We start from the raw sequence: 23,088 nt of genomic DNA, 5'->3' as shown, positions 1-23,088 counted from the left end.
AAGTTCGGCTGGGTTCAGCTCGCTGAAAGCAGGAGTTGCAGAATTCTTTCAAAGTTGATGATGACGCAGCAAGATGAGGTTGGTATTTAGAGACTCGGCCTGCTTTACAGGAGATGGCAGGAATCTTTCAGAAAACCAGGCTTTGAGGAATTTAGACTTGAGGCAGGCTTTGTTGTCAGCCTGGAGTAAGCTTTGGTGTTGACACGTTGGAAGTTAACAGCCGACGGCTTTGGGGGTCCAGGAATGTAACATTTAAACTGTCCACAGGCTGCAGGAGTTTAAATCATGTGGTGTTTAATCCATTGTTTACCTTAGGAGATAGATGGTGGCTATTAGCGCCTCTGCAGGTATAATGCGTTTCGATGCCCTTTCCTTGCTATAAGACAAGGCTGGTGAGACAGACCACCTGCTGCTCCCTTGTTTCATTGATTATAATGGGTCCGTACAATGATAGGTGTGCGATTCCACAAGGATGAGCGTTGAACTTTGTCTTGTAGTTATTGTTGGAAGTGCCAACTTGCAAATCATGTGACCTGTAGCAGCCATGTTTTTTGTCTAGCAAAGTCCATTTTTAAGTAAGTAGAAAGTAAGGTTTGATTAACACAGTTTGAGATTTCTTTCATGTCTTATGGACATGACGATTTGCTTCAGTTTAACATCTCATCCGAAAGATATCACACCTGACAGTGCAGCACACCCTCAGTACTGCAGTAGATTGTCAGCCTGGATTTGGTGCTCATGTCTCTGGAGTGGGACTTGAACCCAGGATCTAAGAAAGCCTTCTTTGTTCTTTAGTGCCCCATTGGTTTTTTTGTTAATTCTCTTGCCTTTGATTTTCTTATAAAAGCCTTCAATTTAATCTTTACATTGATCACAAGTCTTTATACTCACATCCCTTCTCCCTCTTTTATTGCCGCTCTCCATACTTTTGGCATTTTTCCTGGTTTACTGTCCGTGACTGTATTGTATGCCTCCTTCTCAAATTTTTATTTTTGACTAAACTCTCAGGGTCGAGGCAGACAGATTAAACCGATAGGAATCCTTTGTTCACACCAAGTGAAATGGCCTTCATCTTTTAATCTCCCTCAGCAGCTACAGCTCTCTTCCTGAAATTAACAGGCACAGTTGTTGAGATTTTAAATTCAAGATTTAATTTTGCGGCAGTGAACAGATCATTTGGGCCTTTAATTGCTTGGGAGTCAATTATCATCCGACTGCCTTCAGCGTCTATTATCAATCCTTTTGGCACAAATCACCCTTCTTTTGAATGTGGGGTCACTGTACACATTATCCCTTGGTGACCTGGCAGTTTCTGAATGTTTCAGAACTTGAGAGCACTCACTCATTCAGCTTTCCAGTTTGCAAGCTGCTGCATCATTGCCTTTCATTGATAAAAGGTACATTGCGGTTCATCTAAAGTGCCAGTTGTGGCTCTGTGGGTAGTGGTCTCACTGGGGTTCTCGCTTGGGTCCAAGTCCTATCCTGGGAACCTGAGCAGGAATGCCAGGCTGACACTCCAGTGCAGTACTGAGGGAGTGCTGCTATATCAGAGCTGCCATCCTTTGGATAAACGGAGGCCCCTGTCTGCTCTCCAGGATGCAAAAGATTCTATGGCACCATTTGAAAAAGAACAGGAGAGTTCTTCCCAGTGCCCTGCTCAATAATTATCCCTCAAACAACATCTGGAAAAGAATTATCTGGTCATTATCGTGTTGTTGCTTGTGCAACTGAACATATTGACTTGCTGTATTTTCAGCACAGTGACTACAATGCCTATGCTTCAGAACTATTTTAATTCCCTTTTAAGGGATCACTCCATTTCACTTCCGTTGCACCACACTGACTTTAATGATCATTCATTACCCTTGATATTCCGAGCTTGAATATAATTTTAAAAGTGGTAGTGGCAGCAGCTTGCAGCTGTCATAGTTAAAAATCTAGTCTTCGTGTGAGAGGCTCAGATACCATTAGTGGCGAGTTTAATGTACATACTGGAGCTCCAATAGATTCTTGAACAGCTGAATCATTTTTCTGAAGTTTAGTAATGGCTTTTACCTCAATCTATCACGTTGCTGAAATGAAATTATAGCCATAAAAGGAGTTTCACTTATTTTTAGGAGGGCACACAACCAGATTATATTGTTCAATAGAAATAGATAAACACAATAGTTTGTACTTTAGTTCCATAACGCAGTAAATTAAGAGGGTTTATCAGACAATGGATTTTAGTCAGATTTTCCTGAGGTTTTGCAGAAACAAAGAATCCATCCAAAGTTTGTCACTGAGTGATTCACCAAATAATCACGGCCGATCCAGTGGGAGGTTCAAAGTGGCCTGGGGATTCAGGTACATAAATTATTAAGAGTCGGCTTGACAACCAATCAGCATCCTTTTTTCCTGCAGTATAAATTGTTGTGATTGTTTGAAATTTAGCATTCTTGTGATTGTCCTGATGAGTGTAAGACAAAAAGCTTTGTCAACATGTCTCTCTTTACAGTAATATAAACATATCATGAACGGTAACAGAAAATAGTCAAAAGGCCTCCTTATCAATAGAAGTAGCGAAAGGTGAAATTTGGAAACCAGTGACCAAATTCACTCTATAAGATCTGCTTAAAATTATATTTCAAGTTCCTCAGTAGAGAGAGGTGATAGTCTCTCAAAACTGCTTATTTTTGCCTGCAATCAGTGAATATGAACCAATCTGATCAGTTCACCAGGAATCAAGGAGCCAGTTTCTGTAATGATGGGTCAAAGGTTTCTGAATGGGTTATCTGGCAGCCCGCTCCATTAGTTAGACCTCTCCCTTCACCCTTCAGCTTGAATATCATTGTCCGGTAATTTGCTGGAAGTTACGAGGGCAATAGGGCATCTAGGAACCCCAGTGAGCGATGGGACCAACAGGGGCAATAGTGCAGCTAGGAACCTAGGTGACTGATGAGACCAACAGGGACAGTAGGGCATCTAGGAACCTCAATGAGTGACTGGACCAACAGTCAATCTCCTTAACAAGTGAGATTTTGGAATTGAGAATTAAGCAGGGGAATGATGGGGAAGAAAATGTGCTGATTAGGGTCAAATCAGATAGAGAAAGAGAAATAAAGAGAGAGAAAGAAAGATTGGATTAATAGAGAAAAGAAAAACAAAGGAAAGTTATGAAAAACATTGAAGTGTTTTAAATCTCCCACAGCAATGTACTACATGCCGGAATGAGGCTCCTCAGTTTAAATTATTCCCTTTCTGAGAGTTTGATTGGTGAGCATTAATAATTATCAGCTTGTTAGAAAGGCACTTGTGCTGTTAATTATCAGCCCTAACTTTCTGTAGCGAGTTTAATGGGTAATTAATGTGAAAACCCGGAAGAGCCATAACGATAACAAGAAAGCAAAGGGCAAGATACCGTTCGGGCAAAGCAAATTGTGGAGCAGGGTAAACTGAGCAGCAAGTTCCAGAGATTCATTACTCCCGACGTATCCTTTCAGCCCCTGAATTCAGTGGCCAGTCTGCCACTAATGCTCAGGCACATCGTTCACGAGCTATTATTTCTCCAGGATGATTTACTGTGGGGGTTTTGAAATCGAGTTGATAGTTGTTGCTCCAGAATGTTAGGTCACCAGAGACCCTGATACTGCTTTCTGGGGAGTCCAGGGTCCACGTATGGAGAACAGGCTGCGATTTGGACACCCCTATTTAGACAGAAGAAGATTCCCTTCACAAAGAATGATGACTGATTGAGAGTTTGATAAGTTTGGATGAGTGACAAAGATTTTGAATTTACCTAAAACTAGTCTGGCTGATATTTTAGTGGAGGTGTAAAACTGTTTGAAATGGTGAAGGGAGGAATCACAAATGAACTGATGAAACATTGATACAGAGTGGTTTGAGAGGCAGCTACATTGGGTGACGGTTATTTAATTGGACAGATGGTATTTTCCAGCTGTCACTGCTAAAAGCAGAAGGTTAACTCTGACCAAAGTTCACATCTCAATTTTTCATACCTTTGAGTGCTTATCCTGAAGGTGAAACCTAGTTTTTAACTGGCAGCAGTGAAATTATTCAATACAAAAACATTAGGAAAATACAGCTGCCAAGATATGTTAACACCTGCAAGGGTTACAACCTTGGTTCAATGGAACAAAAGATGAAAGCCTAATTTGTGCTTGCTGGAAAAAAGTGGATTATTTTAGTACATTCTTGCCTTGCTAGTCTTCCAGAGAAGTGAGAGGATAGGGAGCCTGTCTGTGCTTCGAGAGGAGGGTACACAGCTCTTTCTCAAGAGGGATGCAGCCTGACTGACAAACAGATAGAATCAGGTCAGTCACATGCGATATTGAACGGCTGTCAGTCCCCACGCCCAACATTGCACGTGACAACTAGCACACGGAAATTCCACTCTCATTATCCTCCGAGGGTGTATGCCTGTCAAAACTGTTGGAATCGTTAACGGTTAAACATTGATGATGGATTGTTCATGCCAGAGTTAAAGGTGCACCATTCTCCATCGGAAAAAGTATTCGGAAAACACATTTGTTTGCCAACCTATTTCATAATTCATGGCTGTGTGCATCTTCACATCATTTAGATGTGATACCAGAGTGACTGAAATGGCACACAATCCTTTCTGTTTATCTTTCCCCTTTGGATAGGAAATAGGTTTAAAAAAATATAGGTTTGCCAAGTATTTTTACCTTGACAGCTTCTACTTTAATATTCAGCTTACTAGATGCCCCCAGGCCAGCAGAGATTGCGGTGGACTGGAGGAAGCTGATGCCTCTATGGGGGAACAGGTGGGAAGCTGGGTCTGTATCCCCGGTCACAGCTACCTCCTCAAAGTTGGTTTTGGTCATCGCTGGGACATCAGAGAGGGAGTTCTCGAGAATTCTTATTCCCTGAATTGATCCAACATCCTTTAAAACTGTTTTTGCTGCCTCTCCCGGGAGGTTAGTTGACTGCTAACGGCTGCAGGTTTCCGAATGGTTAGTCACCACATGGCTGAGTGGGACAGGCTGAGGGGCAGCTGGTCTCTTTTGAATGTTAATTATTATTGTTCACATTGTAAAATTTCTTGATGCACTTGGACCTAAGTGAAAAAGGTCTGTGGAAAGTTCCAACTGTTCCTGATATTCCCATTGCATTGAGCATGCTGAGCTGCAAGGCACCTTCTTAAAAAATCTTTCATGGGATGTGGGCATCGCTGGCTGGGCCAGCATTTATTACCCATCCCTAATTGCCCTTGAGAAGGTGGTGGTGAGCTGCCTTCTTCGACCCCTGCAGTCCATGTGGTGGAGGTACACCCACAGTGCAGTTTGGGAGGGAGTTCCAGGATGTTGACCCAGCGACAGTGAAATGGGTACGGTATCAGTGACATATCGGAGTGGGGAAGGTGTCATTGCGAAACTGGAGTGGCGGAGGGGTCACTGGGATGTAGGAGTGGGGGAGGGCTCACTGGGAGTGGGGGAGGGATCGCTGAGTTTGGGACTGGACGAGAGGGTTGTATTAGTATGGGAGTACAAGAGGGGGGTCACTTGGTGTTGGAGTGGCGAAAGGGTCACTAGGATGTGGGAGTGGGGAGGGGGTCACTAGGCTGTCGATATGGGGAATGGGGTCTCTGGGAAATGGGAATGTCAAAATGGGTCAGTGGGATGTGGGTTTTTACTTTTATTCTTTCATGGGATGTGGACATCATAGAGTCATAGAGTCATAGAGGTCTACAGCACAGAAAAAGGCCCTTCAGCCCATTGAGTCTGCGCCGGTCAAACAAGTACCTAACTATTCTAATCCCATTTTCCAGCACTAGGCCCATAGCCTTGTATGCCATGGCATCACAAGTGCACATTGAAATAATTCTTAAATGTTATGAGGGTTTCTGCCTCTACCACCCTTTCAGGCAGTGAGTTCCAGATTCCCACCACCCTCTGGGTGAAAAAATTCTTCCTCACATCCCCTCTAAACTTCCTGCCCCTTACCTTAAATCTATGCCCCCTGGTTACTGATACGTCCACCAAGGGGAAAGTTCCTTCCTGTCTACCCTATCTGTGACCCTCATAATTTTATACACCTCAATCATGTCCCCCCTCAATCTCCTCTGCTCCAGGGAAAATAGCCCCAGTCTATCCAATCTCTCCCCATAACTAAAACTCTCCAGCCCAGGCAACATCCTGGTAAATCTCCTCTGCACTCTCTCTGCAATCACATCCTTCCTATAATGCGGATTCCAGAACTGCCCGCAATACTCTAGCTGTGGCCGAACCAGCGTTTTATACAGTTCCAATATAACCTCCCTGCTGTTATACTCAATTCCACTGGCTAATAAAGGCAAGTATCCCATATGCCTTCTTAACCACCTTATCTACCTGTCCGGCTACCTTAAGGGACAGTGGACATGTACACCAAGGTCCCTCTAATCCTTGGTCTTCCCAGGCTACCATCATTTTGGCCTACCATTCATCGTGTATTCCAGTGCCTTGTTTGTCCTGCCCAAGTGCATCACCTCACATTTATCCAGATTAAATTCCATTTGCCGCTTATCAGCCCATCTGACCAGCCTATCTATATCCTCCTGTAATCTAAGGCTATCCTCCTCACTATTTACCACCCCACTAATTTTCGTGTCGTCTGCGAACTTACTAACTAACTCTCCTATGTTCAAGTCTAAATCGTTTATATATACCACAAACAGGAAGGGACCCAACACCAATCCCTGTGGAACCCCATTGGACACAGGCATCCAGTCACAAAAACACCCCTCGACCATCACCCTCTGCTTCCTGCCACTCAGCCAATTCTGGATCCAATTTGCCAAATTGCCTTGGATCCCATGGGCTCTTACCTTCGTTATCAGTCTCCCATGTGGGGCCTTATCAAAAGCCTTGCTGAAGTCCAAGTAGACCACGTCAAATGCAATGCCCTCATCTTCACGCCTGGTCACCTTTTCAAGAAATTCAATCAAATTGGTCAGACATGATCTCCCCTTAACAAAACCATGCTGACTGTCCTTCATTAATCCCTGCCTCTCCAAGTGTAGATTAATTCTGTCCCTTAGAATTGCTTCCAACAGTTTCCCCATCACTGAGGTTAGACTGACTGGCCTGTAGTTCCCTGGTTTATCCCTTCCTCCCTTCTTGAATAATGGTACCACATTGGCTGTCCTCCAGTCCTCTGGCACCTCTCCTGTGGCCAGAGAGGTATTGAAAATTATTGTCAGTGCCTCTGCTATCTCCTCCCTTGCCTCACTCAACAGCCTGGGATGCATTTCATCCGGGCCTGGAGATTTATCTATTTATAAGCCTGCCAGACCATTTAGAATCTCCTCCCTATCTATGCTAATTTCTTTAATTATATCACAGTCCTTCTGCTTGATTTCCATACCCACGTTGTCCCTCTCACTTGTGAACACTGACACAAAGTATTCATTTAGAATCCTACCTACGTCTTCTGGCTCCACACACAAATTACCACTATGGTCCTTAATGGGCCCTACTCTTTCCCTAGTTATCCTCTTACTCTTAATGTACTTGTAAAATAACTTTGGCTTTTCTTTTATTTTACCTGCCAATGTTTTCCATGCCCCATTTTTGCTTTCCTAATTTCCTTTTTAAGTTCCCCCTACACATTCTATACCCCTCCAGGGCTTCTGCTGTTTTGAGCCCTCGGTATCTGCCATAAGCCTCCCTCTTTCTCTTTATCCAATCCTGTATATCCCTCAGCATCTAGGGTTCCCTGGATTTGTTGGTCCCACCCTTTGTCTTTACTGGAATATGTTGGCCCTGTACTCTCCCTATTTCCTTCTTGAATGAGTCCCACTGCTCTGACGCAGATTTACCTAAAAGTAGCTGCTCCCAGTCCACTCTGGCCAAATCATATCTGATCTTATTAAAATCGGCCTTCCCCCAATTTAGAACTCTGATTTCTGGCCCATCCTTGTCCTTTTCCATAACAACCTTGAATCTAATGGAGTTATGATCACTATCTGCAAAATGCTCCCCCACTGACACCTCTACCACCTGCCTGGCTTCATTCCCCGAAATTAAGTCCAGGATTGCCCCCTCTCTTGTCGGACCTTCTATGTACTGGCTTAAAAAGCTCATCTGGATGCATTTTAAGAATTCCGCTCCCTCTAAACCTATCACACTGTGACTAACCCAGTTAATGTTGGGGAAGTTGAAATCCCCCACTATTATTCTTACAATTCTCTGAAATTTGCTTATATATCTGCTGTTCTATTTCTCTGACTGTTTGGGGGCCTATAGACATGTGATTGCTCCTTTTTTGTTTTTAGGTTCTACCCATATGGCTTCATTTGAAGATCCTTCTAAGATGTCATCCCTCCTTACTGCTGTAATTGATTCCTTGATCAATATTGGGATACCCCCTCCTCTTTTACCTCCTTCCCTATCTCGCCTGAAGACCCCATATCCTGGAATATTAAGCTGCCAATCCTGCCTCTCTCTCAACCATGTCTCTGTGACAGCCATGACATCATACTTCCATGTGTTAATTTGTGCCCTGAACTCATCTGCCATATTCGTCAGACCCTTTGCATTAAAATAAATACCCTCCAACCTTGCCAAGCTCCCTTGTGCCTTAACTAGCCTATAATTTCTATACCTTCCAAACTCACTTGCTCTCTCTTCCTCTCTTCTAATTTTGGCTGTGCAGCTCCCCCTGCTGAAACTCCTCTCAGGCTCCCTCTGCCAAGTTAGTTTAAACCCTCCCCAACTGCACTAGTAAACCTCCCTGCAAGGATGTTGGTCCCATTCCGGTTCAGGTGCAACCCGTCCGCCTTGTACAGGTCCCACCGCCCCCAGAAATGGGGGCGGTCACTGAAATCACTGGCAAGGTCAGCATTTGTTGTCCATCCTTAATTGCCCTCGAACTGAGTGGCTGAGTGGCATTTCAGAGGGCAGTTAAGAGTCAACCACATTGCTATGGGTCTGGAGTCACATGCAGTCCAGACCAGGTAAGGATGGCAGATTTCCTTCCCTGAAGCACACTGGTGAACCAGATGGGTTTTTTCAACAATCAATACCAGGATTAGATTTTTATTTGAACCCATATCCCAGGCGCATTAACCTGGGCCTCTGTGTTACTAATCCAGTGACATTACTGCAATGCCACCTCCTCCACTCCCTGTGGTGGGGAATGGGTGGGGGGAGGGGGACACTGGGTGTGAGAGTGGGGGAGGGATCGTGGTATGTGGGAGTGTAGGAAGGGTCGTTGGGTGTGGCAGTGGGGAGGGGCTGAAGTTTGTGGGAGTGGGGGAGGGGTCATTGGGTATGGGTGTGGGTGACCAGTCTATTGGAGTAGAGGGGGAAGCTAAGTTTCCCAGCTGCTGACCAGATTTGGAATAACATTTGTGTGGAAAATCTCTGGGCCCTAGGTCCTGGAATTCCCTCCCTAAATCTCTTCACATTGTTACCTCTCTCTCCTCGAGTATTGCTGAAAAAGAGGCTTTTTTGTTGAAGCTTTTCACCTTGCACTCATCAGAACAATTTGCAAGAAAATACCAATGTCAGGGGAAACATCATATTTGCACTGTATGAGAAGAGAGTGCTGATTGGTTGGCAAGTGGACTCTGGTAGAGGCATTGCCATGGGGAATGCACCAGTGGATGGTGACTGACAGTTAACTGCCAAGCATTGTTTGAAATTTAAACCAGTCAGCTTGGCTCTTAATTCTTAGCACACTGAGGAGTATTTAGCAAATGTTGCCCTATTGCAGAATAACATCTAACGTTGACACTGTATTTTGAGTTTTGCAAGCACGGGCTGGTTGGGTATAGTCTGTACCCTGCCCTTTGCGAACAGTTGAAGGTACATGCTGTTTGATACGATTTGCCAGTCTTTGGGATGTACAGCCTACATACCTAGCATCACACTGGCACTGAAATTCATACACCACATTACTCCTTTGTGTGATAGGCAGAATACCTTTTTGGCTTAATGGCAGCATCCTGTTAGTGGCAAATATCACTCTTGCTGCTACTGCACAGCTAGCTTTACCTGTTGCTCAAATTTTTGAGATACCTTGCCCTTCCAGGGTAATCTGAGGTAGACTGGGCACTTTTCAGGGCCAAAAGCAATGGCTTCGGGCCCGTTCATGCGATATACAGCGCAAAATGGTCTGATCAGGGCAGCCATTATCTTGCCTTTGATGCGCCATATTATGAGGGGCTGAGACAGAGTGAGATAGGAAGCTCCTATCTCCTCTCTCTCCTCCTTTAAGATGCTCCTTATCACCACCATCTTTGACCAAGTTTTCAGTCATCTGCTCTAATATATCTCTATGTAGCTCTGAGTCAATCTTTGTTAGGTAAACTCCTGTGAACTCCTTGGGACATTCTAGAATGTTTTTCTACGTTGAAGTCATTATCTCATGAGAGGTCTAGACAGAGTAGATAGAGAGAAACTGTACCCATTGGTGGAAGGGTTGAGAACCAGACGGCACAGATTTAAAGTGATTGGCAAAAGAACCAAAGCCATACAGTTCTGGTCACCACATTACAGGAATGATATGAGAGAGGGTAAAGGGGAGCTTTATGAGAAACAGAAGATGGTGGTTTAGTGTTAATGTCACTAGACTAGTAACCAGAGGCCCGGGCTCATGGTCTGGGGAAATGGGTTCAAGTCCCACCACAATAGCTGATGGAATTTGAATTCAGTTAATAAATCTGGAATATAAAGCTAGTCTCAGTAATGGTGACCGTGAAACTGTCCTTGATTCTTTGCCAGTGACACCCACATCCTGTGAAAGAATGAAAAAGTTGAGGAATTGTGAATTTTAGTTATGAGGAATGATTGGACAGGCAGGGTGTGTTTTCTTTGGAACAGGGGGGATTTAATCGAGGTGTATAAAATGATGAGGGGCAGAGATAGAGTGGATACAAGCTCCTATTTCCATTAGCAGAGAGATCGATAGTGCATAGATTTAAAGTAGCTGGTGGAAAGGTTAGAGGGGAGTTCAAAGGAATATTTTTCACCCAGAGGATGGTGGAGGTCTTAGTGGAAGATGATGATGTAGTGGAGATGTCACTAGACTAGTAATCCAGAGATCCAGGCTAATGCTCTGGGGACATGGGTTCAAATCTCACCATGGCAGCTGGGGGAATTTAAATTCAATTAATAAATCTGGAATTGAAAGCTAGTCTCAGTCATGGTAACCATGAATCTATCATCAGTTGACATAAAAATCCAAAGGTTCACTCATATCGCTTAGGGAAGGAAATCTGCCATCCTTACCTGGTCTGACCTATATGTGACTCCAGAGCTGGAGTAATGAGGTTGACCATTAACTGCCCTCTGAAACAGCTCAAAGGCAATTAGGGAAGGGCAACAGATACTGGCCTCGCCAGTGACACCCACATCCTATTAATGAATTAAAAAACAGATCTGCAACTCACTGCCTGAAAGGGTGGTAGAGGCAGAAACCCTCATCCTATTTAAATGAGCACTTGAGATGCTGCAACCTACAGGCTGGGAGCCGGGAGTTGGGATTAGACTGGATAGCTTGTTTTGGCCATCATGGATATGATAGGCTGAATGGTCTGCTTCTATCTCTTAAATCTTTGTATGTTTTGATGACATGAGGAAGGACACAAAGAGTGGTTATGATCAGGGATGCACTGCCTGAGAGTCCGATGGAGGCTGATTCAATCACAGCTTTCAAAACGGAATCATATAAACATCTGAATGGAAAAGACTTACAGTTATTGGAAAGGGCAGGAAAATAGGATTGGCTAAATTGCTATTAGAGAACCAGCAGAGACTCGATGGGCTGATTGGCCTCCTTCTGTTCTCTAACTATTGTATTATTCAATATCAGAATCACAGAATCTCAGTGCAGAAGAGGCCTTTCGGCCCATCAAGTCTGCACTGACACGTGAGAAACACCTGACCTACCTACCTAATCCCACTGACCAGCACTTGGCCCATTACCTTGAATGTTATGACGTGCCAAGTGCTCATCCAGGTACTTTTTAAAGGATGTGAGGCAACCCGCCTCCACCACCCTCCCAGGCAGCACATTCCAGACCATCACCACCCTCTGGGTAAAAAGGTTTTTCCTCACATCCTCCCTAAACCTCCTGCCCCTCACCTTGAACTTATGTCCACTTGTGACTGACCCTTCAACTAAGGGGAACAGCTGCTCCCTATCCACCTTGTCCATGCCCCTCATAATCTTGTACACCTCAATCAGGTTGCCCCTCAGTCTTCTCTGCTCCAACAAAAACAACCCAAGTCTATCCAACCTCTCTTCATAACTTAAATGTTTCATCCCAGGCAACATCCTGGTGAATCTCCTCTGCATCCCCTCCAGTTCAATCACATCCTTCCTATAATGTGCCGACCAGAACTGCACCCAATACTCCAGCTGTGGCCTCACCAAGGTTCTATGCAACTCCAACATGACCTCCCTGCTTTTGTAATCTATGCCTCAATTGATAAAGTCAAGTGTCCCATATGCCTTTTTCACCACCCCACTAACATGCCCCTCCGCCTTCAGAGATCGATGGACATGCACGCCAAAGTCCTTTTGTTCCTCAGAACTTCCTAGTGCCATGCCTCAAATTACTCCTTCCAAAGTGTATCACCTCACACTTTTCAGGGTTAAATTCCATGTGCCACTTGTCTGCCCATTTGACCATCCCGTCTATATCTTCCTATAGCCCAAGACACTCAACCTCACTGTTAACCACCTGGCCAATCTTTGTGTCATCCGCAAACTTACTAATCCTACCCCCCACATAGTCATCTATGTCGTTTATATAAATGACAAATAATAGGGGACCCAGCACAGATCCCTGTGGTACGCCACTGGACACTGGCTTCCAGTCACTAAAGCATCCTTCTGTCATCACCCTCTGTCTCCTACAACAAAGCCAATTTTGAATCCACCTTATCAAATTACCCTGTATCCCATGTGCCTTTGCCTTCTTTATAAGTCTCCCATGTGGGACCTTGTCAAAGGCTTTGCTGAAATCCATATAGACTAAATCAACTGCACTACCCTCATCTTCACACCTGGTCACCTCCTCAAAAAATTCAATCAAATTTGTTAGGCATGACCTCCCTCTGACAAAGCCATGTTGACTATCCCTGATCAAACCTTGCCTCTCCAAGTGGAGATAGATACTCTCCTTCAGAAATTTCTCCAAAAGTTTCCCTACCACTGACGTGAGACTCACTGGCCTGTAGTTCCCTGGCTTTTTTCTACAACCCTTCTTAAATAGCGGAACCACATTAGCTGTTCTCCAGTCCCCTGGCACCTCCCCCGTGGCCAGAGAGGAATTAAAAATTTGGGTCAAAGCCCCTGCGATCTCCTCCCTCAGCAGTCTGGGACACAAATCATCCGGAATTGGAGATTTGTCCACTTTTAAGCCTGCCAACACCTCCAATACCTTGTCACTCCCTATATCAATTTGTTTAAGAACCTTGCAGTCTCTCTCCCCGAGTTTGATACCTTCATCCTCATTCTCTTGGGTGAAGACGGACATGAAGTATTTATTCAACACTCTACCGATATCCTCTCGCTCCACCCATAGATTTCCCCTTTGGTCCCTTATGGGCCCTACTCTTTCCCTGGTTATCCTTTTCCCATCGATATACTTATCGAATATCTTGGGATTTTCCCTACTGTTACCAACCAGAGCTTTCTCATATCCCCTCTTTGCTCTCCTAATTGCTTTCTTAAGCTCCACCCTGCACTTTCTGTACTCCACTAATGCCTCTGCTGATTTGCTTCCCTTGTACCTGCTAAAAGCCTCTCTTTTCCTTCTCATCAATGGAGTTTGTTGTTTTTGAATATGCTACAAGACAGTGGAATATGAGTTTGATAGATTCTGAAATGTTTGAGGCAATTGGGATTTCTTTTGTAATGTTTACTTTGCAAGTGAGCCAAATGCAGAGTAAATTTTGATCCACCCCACAGAGTGCATTGCCCACCTGTTCTAACCTGCTGATTTTTATATATATGTATATAATATATATAAAAATATATTATACATAATATATAGAGATATAAAAAAACCCTGAGTCTGCGGACTCGATCACCATTGCAATGTCTCATTCTGATGGGAGGACCTGGATACAGTGAGGATATTGTTATGACCAGTGAGGACACTTGTCAGGACTTGGACTTTCTATCCCACACCTTGATTGAGCATAACACGACTTTGGGGATTTATAAGGACAAAGGTATTAATTCAATGTCTGTACTTAACCATTTACGTACTGATTGCAAATAACTCAGCCCAATAGGCTTTCTTGAATTTAAACACAAAGGGGTTAGTTTTTACGGTGTTAAAACAAGTTATTCTGTAGAGGAGGTTACTTTTTGGCCAAAGTAATGTTCAATGATAAAGTTAACTAAAGTAGAGAGTTCGCTGTTTGAGTCCTTTGTTGTTGTTTGTGGTTGAGACAGATTTTTCATAGTGGTCTTGAAATTCCAGTGGGATTGAGCTGATGTAAACTGCAATTTCTGGAGACAGTTTCTTTTAAACAGAACCTTTCTTCTCCAAAAGTTGATGTTATTGCACCTGAAGTTCCTTTTGCTTGAAATTTTCTATCTCTGTGATGGATTCTATAATATAACAGAGATTGGGCTCAGAACTTGAGAACAGAGGAGAGAAATGGCATTACTGCTCCATTTGCAGCAAATTTCTTCTATGCTGCCCAAAAACAACCAGAATGTTGTAATAAAAGACATATCAAAATGATTATTCTGGTCACATGACCTCTTTCCCTATAACAATTTCAGAAGGTAATTGGTTAGCTCATTTTTGGACCGACCTTGGCTATTGTGTTATGGCCTGGGTGATTAGTTTCTTTAATGTCCCGGCGATCACTTCTGAATGGTTCATTTTTCCCAGTGATAAGATCGGAAGAACATACCAATGCCTTCTATATAGCTATTGCCCCAGTAGACTTTCAGTCTCTGCCTGAAAGGTAGCTTTATAGAAATGCAAATGATGAGAGTTAGTTACAGTTTTAGTTCATCGTTGAAATAATTCCTGACATCAGAAGGTGTGAAATTCTATAGGAGATTGCCTTGACATGTCCTCGTTGTAATTCACATTGGAAACTTCCAGAAACTGACCAACTTGTAATGCCAGATGTGTCAGGTGACCTGTGGCAGCCATGTTAAGTCAGTGTCTGGTTGCTTTAAAAAGTCCTTTTAAAGAGGTTCCATATAAATGTTTATACATAACACATGCACACATCATGACAATATGGACAGAGCACAGTGCAACAGGATGGAGGTGTGCACAGCACGGTAGAGCAAGAAGCAAAGTACAACAATAACTTATATTTATAAAGCACCTTCAGCATCATAAAATATCCCAATGTGCTTCACAAGAGTGTATGCAAACGGAATGTGACTTCATAATAAGAAGATATGCAGACAGTTGACTGTGGTCAAAGATGTAGGTTTTAAAGGAGGAGAGAAAGGTAAAGAGTGGCGGGTGAGGGGGAGGGGGTGGTAAGATTTAACAAGCGGATTCTAGAGTTTAGGGCCCAGGTAGCTGAAGCCCCACCATCAATGATTAAAATTGGGGGATGCTCAAAAGACCTGAATTGGAGAAGCGCAGAGATCTCAGAAGGTTGGAGGGCTGGAGCAAGTTACAGAGATAGGGAGAGCGAGGCAGTTAAGGGATTTGAAAGCAGGAATGGGAATTTTAACATTCATCTTTGTGTGTGCTTTTGGAGATCCTGGTGCTGCCCTTTAGTACAATCCTCATCTTTACTGTGCCTTGCTTTGTGTTGAAAGTGCAGAATCCAAGTAGCACTGACGGACAATATGGACAATAACTTCATTATTGTTACAAGATCTGGATGAGGATGGCACAGCATCTGTCGGTACAAAGATACTGGAGACACTATGGGCTGATTTTCATCTTGTCGGTGAGAAGAGGGGAAATAGGAGTGCGGACTGTTTCTGGGCCCCAGGCTTCACAGGAGACAACTGAATTTGTCGTATTTGCAATATGTAAGCCAAGATGGTACATAAAGGTATACTCTTACACAGATAATATCAAAGCCCAATGTTGTATTCTTGCTGATGCTATTGCCTTGTCCTCACTGAATAAACCCATTAATGGTTCATAGTCTGACACAATGTCGTCCTTGCAGGTACTGGTGGAATTTCTTCACTCCGACTACCATTGATGAACCTTCCTTTTCTAGCTGGGAGTGGCCCTTCTCAGCTGTGCAGAGGGTTCTCGAGTCATAGCCATTAGGCCTTTCTGATCCATCTTCCATTCTATGTGATAACATAGCTCCTACACCATAAGGAGAAGCATCACATGTTAATACCAGCTCCTTCAATGGGTCGTAGTGTACCAATAAACACAACGAATGCAACAGTTTCTTCACTTTCACAAAGGCTTCTTCCTGTTGTGAATTCCATGACCAACTGTGATTCTTTTTTAACAAGTGTAATGGTGCTAACACAGTTGATAAGTTAGGTAAGGAGTGGCTATAGTAGTTGATCATACCCATAAAAATCTGGAATTAAAAGTCCAATGATGACCTTGGGACCGTTGTCAATTATTGTAAAAACCCATTGGGTTCACTAATGTCCTTTAGGGAGGGAAATCTACCTTCCTTACCTGGTCTGGCCTACATGTGACTCCAGACCCACAGCAATGTGGTTGGCTCTGAAATGGTCTAGCAAACCACTCAGTTGTAACAAACCGCAACAAAGACATAAAAAAAGGAATGAAACCGGACGGGACCACCCGGCATCGACCTAGACAATGGCAATCTCAGCCCTGTCAACCCTGCAAAATCCTCCTTACTAACACCTGGGGGCTAGTGCCAAAATTGGGAGAGCTGTCTCACAGACTAGTCAAGCAATAGCCTGATATAGCCACCCTCATGGAAACATACCTTACAGATAATGTCCCAGACACCACCATCGCCATCCCTGGGTATGTCTTGCCCTACTGGCAGGACAGGTCCAGCAGAGGTGGCGGCACAGTGGTATACACTGTGAAGGGAGTTGCCCTGGGAGTCCTCAACATCGACTCCGGACTCCATGAAGTCTCATGGCATCAGGTCAAACATGGGCAAGGAAACCTCCTGCTGATTACTATGTACCGCCCTCCCTCAGCTGATGAATCAGTGCTCCTCCATGTTGAACATCACTTGGAAGAAGCACTGAGGATGGCAAGAGTGCAGAATGTACTCTGGGTGGGGGACTTCAATGTCCATCACCAAGAGTGGCTCGGTAGCACCACTACTGACTGAGCTGGCCAAGTCCTAAAGGACATAGCTGCTCGACTGGGTCTGCTGCAGGTGGTGAGGGAATCAACAAGAGGGAAAAACATACTTGACCTCATCCTCACCAACCTGCCTGCCGCAGATGCATCTGTCCATGACAGTATCGGTAGGAGTGACCACCACACAGTCATTGTGGAGACAAAGTCCCACCTTCACATTGAGGATACCCTCCATCACATTGTGTGGCACTATCACCATGGTAAATGGGATAGATTTTGAAAAGACCTAGCAACTCAAGACTGGGCATCCATGAGACACTGTCACGTGTGGATCAACCCTGTGGATCAACCCTGGTTCAATGAAGAGTGCAGGAGGTACATGCCAGGAGCAGCACCAGACATACCTAAAAATGAGGTGTCAACCTGGTGAAGCTATAACACAGGACTACTTGTGTGCCAAACAGCATAAGCAGCAAGTGATGGACAGAGCTAAGTGATCCCATAATCAACGAATCAGACCTAAGCTCTGCAGTCCTGCCACATCCAGTCGTGAATGGCGGTGGACAATTAAACAACTCGCTGGAGGAGGAGGCTCCACAAATATCCCCATCCTCAATGATGGGGGAGCTCAGCACATCAGTGCAAAAGATAAGGCTGAAGCATTTACAAAAATCTTCAGCCAGAAGTGCCAAGTGGATGATCCATCTTGGCCTCCTCCGAAGGTCCCCAGCATCGCAGATGCCAGTCTTCAGCCAATTCGATTCACTCCACTAGATCTCAAGAAATAGCTAAAGGCACTGAATACTGCAAAGGCTATGGGCCCTGACAATATTCCGGCAATAGTACTGAAGACTTGTGCTCCGGAACTTGCCGTGCCCCTAGCCAAGCTGTTCCAGTACAGCTACAACATTGGCATAACGAGGTGTCAGCTGTGGCTCAGTTCATAGCACCCTCGCCTTTGAATCAGAAGGTTGTGGGTTCATGTCCCACTCCCGGAAACCAAGAACTGTGAATGTACTCGAAAGAGTTACATGCGATCTGTTGATAACTCGAAAGAGTTACAACATTGGCATCTACTCAGCTATGTGGAAAATTGCCCAGGTATGTCCGGTACACACAAAGCAGGCCAAATCCAACCCAGCCAATTACCGCCCCCATCAGTCTACTCTCGATCATCTGTAAAGTAATGGAAGGGGTCATCAACAGTGCTATCAAGCGGCACTAGCTTAGCAATACCCTGATCACTGACAACTAGTTTGGGTTCCGCCAGGGCCACTCAGCTACACCCTGATAGTGAGGGGATGAGCTGATAGAGCGTGATAGTGAGGGTTTGAGCAGATACAGCTTTACAAGGAGACATTGAACAGGCACAACATGATAGTGAGGTTTTGAGCAGAAATAGCGAGAAACACTGAGGGCTCAAGCAGATACACAGTGATAATGAGGGGTTGATCAGATTCAGTGTGCTAGTGAGGGGTTGAGCAGATACAGCATGTTAGTGAGGTTTTGAGCAGATACAGCATGACAGTGAGGGGTTGAGCAGACACTGCGTGATACTGAGGGGCTGAGCAGATACAGTGTGATAGTGAGGGTTTGAGCATATACAGCTTGATAGTGAAAGGTTGAGCAGACACTGCATTATAGTGAGGGGTTGAGCAGACACTGCATGATACTGAGAGGTTGAGCAGATACAGTATGATATTTGAGGGGTTGAGCAGATACAGCTTGATGGACAGTCGTTCAATAAACACTGCATGATGGTGACAGGAAGAGCAGATATGGCATCATAGTGAGGGGTTGAGCAGACACAGCGTAATAGTGAGGGGTTGAGCAGACATTACATGATAGTGAGGCATTGAGCAGATACAGCATGATAGTGTGGGGTTGATCAGATACAGCGAATTAATGAGGGAATCAGCACACGAGTACACACATTGTGATAATGAGAGGTTGAGCAGATAGAGCATGATAATGAGGGGCTTAGTGACCACATGTGATACTGAGGGGTTGAGTGGCACCCCGTCATAATGTGGGGCTGGGCAGATACAGCGTGACAGTGAGGGGTTATGCGGACACGGCGTGGTAATGAGGGGTTGAGCAGACACTGTGTGATAGTGAGGGGTTGAGCAGGTACAGTGTGTTAGTGAGGGTTCAAGCAGATAGAGGGTGATAGTGAGGGGCTGAATAGATACACCATGATAGTGAGGGATGAGTAGATACTGTGTGATAGTGAGGGGTTGAGCAGATACGATTTGATAGCATGGAATTAAACAGATACACTGTGATAGTGAGGGGTTGAGCAGATACAGCATGACAATGAGGGATTGAGCAAATACAGTGTGATAGTGAGGGGTTGTGCAGACACTGCGTGATAGTCAGGGGTTGAACAGATACACGCTGATAGGGAGTGGATGAGCAGATACAGTGTAATAGTGAAGGGTTCATCAGACGACACATGCTAGTGAGGGACTGAGCAGGTACAGCATGATATTGAGCCGTTGAGGGAACACTGCAGGGGTTTAGTGGACACCAGACGATATTGAGGGGTTGGGCAGGCACCCCATCATAACGTGGGGTTGAGCAGATACAGTGTCATAGAGAGAGGTTGAGCAGATACAGCATCATGGTGGGGGCTTGAGCAGGTTCAGCATGATATTGAGTCGTTGAGCAAACACCTTGTGATAATGAATGGTTGAGTAGGTACTTCATGATAGTGAGGGATTCAGCAGACACTGCGTGATAATAAGGGGCTGAGCAGACAAAGCAAGTAAGGAGCTGAGCAGATACAGCGTTATCTAGAGATGTTGAGCAGATAGAGTATGATTGTGAGGGGTTGCGCAGATACAGTGTGATAGCGAGGTGTTCAGGAGACACCACGTGATAGTGAGATGTTGAGCAGACACCGAGTGATAAGGAGGGTTTGAATAGATATGGTATGATAGTGAGGGGCTGAGCAGATACAGCGTGACACTGAGGGCGGAGCAGATATATAATGATAATGAGGGGTTAAGCAGATTGTTATGACCGATGCAGTTGGTAAAGTGGAGTTACTTAAAAATCCCAGAGGGAAACTTTAAACAACTGTCATAATCAATATTTTTAAGTGTTATGTTTGAGATGCGACTCTAAACTCAGGAATCAGGCCACCAGTTCTCGAGGTTTTACATTAAACTAAATGAGGCATTTTATTAATTACACAGGCTAAAAATATATATACACATGGCTACAAGTTACTACTATCATAACTTTTAACAAATTCCCAAACTAATCTCCATTAAGGCAACAGCAACTCATAGACTTAACCAGACACCAGGCAAAGCATTTTCACCTTACAAATTCAAAATGAGGTTCTTTCCACTATGGAGCCAGTTGGAATTTTACAGCTGCCTTTTGATCTTTCATTGCCTCTGCTCTGCACACCCGAAAACTACTGAAGTTATACCTACCACCACTGATTGCATTCAAATTCTCATTGTATCAACAACCACATTGAACTTTATCTTTTAACAATAAAACCCCTTTCATTGTACCAATTTTATTAGTAATATAAACATTTTGCTTGGTATCTGCTAGATAGGCATCAAGTTTTCACCCCACTTCTTGAATGCTCTTCAAAAAATGCAAATACACTTTATCTCTCTGTTTACATCTCAAACGAGTACGCATCAAAGCACCCAGACTAACTGGCTTTAATCCAATTAAGACACACCCACAGACTAAACCTCTATTTTAAAAGAAAAATATTTTCCAAAATAATATATCCATTATTAGCTTCATGACACAGATACAGCGTGATTGTGAGGTCTTGAGCAGAAACAGCATGATAGTAAGGGGTTCATTGGACAATGCATGTCAGTGAGGGGTTGAGCTGTTACAGCATGATATTATGGGGATGAGCAGATAAAGCGTGATGGTGAGCACTTGGCCCGATAAAGTGTGATAGTGAGGGTTTGAGTAGATACACCGTGATCGTCAGCGGTTGAGCAGACAAAGCATCATAGAGAGCGGTTGAGCAGATAGATTGTGATAGGGAGGGGTTAACACATTCAGTATGATAATGAGGAGTTGAGCGGATACAGCATGATGGTCAGAGGTTGAGCAGTCACCTCATGATAGTGAGGGGTTGAGCAGATACACTGTGATAGTGAGGGCTTGAGCACCCACAGTGTGATATTGAGGGGTTGAACAGATACAGTGTGATAATGAAGGGCTGAGCAGGTACAGCGTGATAGTGAGGGATTGAGCAGATACAGTGCAACAATGAGGAGTTGAGCAGATACAGCATGATCAAGAGGGGTTGAGCACATACAACGTGATAGTGAGGTGTTGAGCAGGTACAGCATGATGGTGAGTGGTTGAAGAGATGTAATATGATACTAAGGGGTACAGCAGACATGGCGTGATAATAAGGGGTTCATCTGATACAGTGTGATAGTGAGGGGTTGAGCAGACATGGCGTAATAGCGAGTAATTGAGCAGATACAGCGCAATAGTGAGAGGATGAGCAGTTACACCGTGATACTGAGGTGTTGAGCAGATACAGTGTGATAATCAGGGGTTGAGCAGATACAGCGTCATAGTGAGGGGTTCAGCAAGTCCAGTGTGATATTAAGTGGTGGAGCAGACACCATGTGATAGTGAGGGGCTGAGCAGATACAGCGTGACACTGAGGGCTGGAGCAGCTACACAGTGATAATGAGGGGTTAAGTAGATACAGCGTGATTGTGAAGTCTTGAGCAGAAACTGCAAGATAAGGAGGGTTTGAGCAGATACAGCATGATCATGAGTGGTTGGACAGACAAAGCGTCATAGAGAGTGGATGAGCAGGTACATCATGATAGGGAGGGGTTACCACATACAGTATGATAATGAGGGGTTGAGCAGATACGGCATGATGGTCAGGGGTTGTGCAGTCACCTCATGATAGTGAGGGTTGAGCAGATTCACCGTGATAATGAGGGTATTAGCAGCTGCAGTGTCATAGTGAGGATTTGAGTAGATACAGTGTGACAATGAGGCATTGAGTGAGGGTTTGAGCAGATATAGTGCAAGGGGTTGTGTGGACACTGGGTGAAAGTGAGGGGTTGAGCAGGTACAGTTTGATAGTAAGGGGTTGAACAGATACAGCATGATATTGAACGGTTGAGCAGACACCACATGATAGTGAGAGGCTGAGCAGATACAGCATTATCAGGAGGGGTTGAGCAGGTAGACAATGATTGATGGAGGGGTTGAACAGACACAGTATGGTAGTGAGGGGTTGAGCAGATACACCTTGATAGTGAGCTTTTGAGCAGAATTAGTGTGATAGTGAGGGGTTGACCAGGTACAGCGTGATAGTGAGGGGTTCATCGGACAGCCCATGCTAGTGAGGGGTTGAGCAGATGCAGCATGATAGTGAGGGTTCGAGCTGATACACGTGATAGTGAGGGGCTGAGCAGACACAGCATTATTGTGAGGCGTTGAGCAGATACAGTGTGATAGTGAGGGGTTTACCAGATGCAGCGTGCTAGTGAGGGCCTGAGCAGACACCATGTGATAATGAGGGTTTGAGCAGACACTGCATGACAGTGAAGTTTTGAGCAGATGCACGTTATAAAGAGAGTTTGTGCAGATACATGGTGATAATGAGAGGTTGAGCAGATACAGTGTGATAATGAGGGGTTGAGCAGATACAGCGTGATATCGAAGGGTTGAGCAGACACTGTGTCATAATGTGGGGGTCGAGTGCCTACTCCATGATAGTGAGGGTTTGAGTAGATACTGCATGATAATGAAGGGTTGAGCCAATACAGTGTGATAATAAGGGATTGAGCAGATACAGCATTATAAAGACATTTTGTGCAGATACATCATGATAATGAGGGGTT

This window comes from Cetorhinus maximus, chromosome 30 (genome assembly GCF_964194155.1).
Source record: "Cetorhinus maximus chromosome 30, sCetMax3.hap1.1, whole genome shotgun sequence".
Lineage (NCBI taxonomy): Eukaryota > Metazoa > Chordata > Chondrichthyes > Lamniformes > Cetorhinidae > Cetorhinus > Cetorhinus maximus.
Note: the sequence above shows the minus strand (reverse complement) of the source record.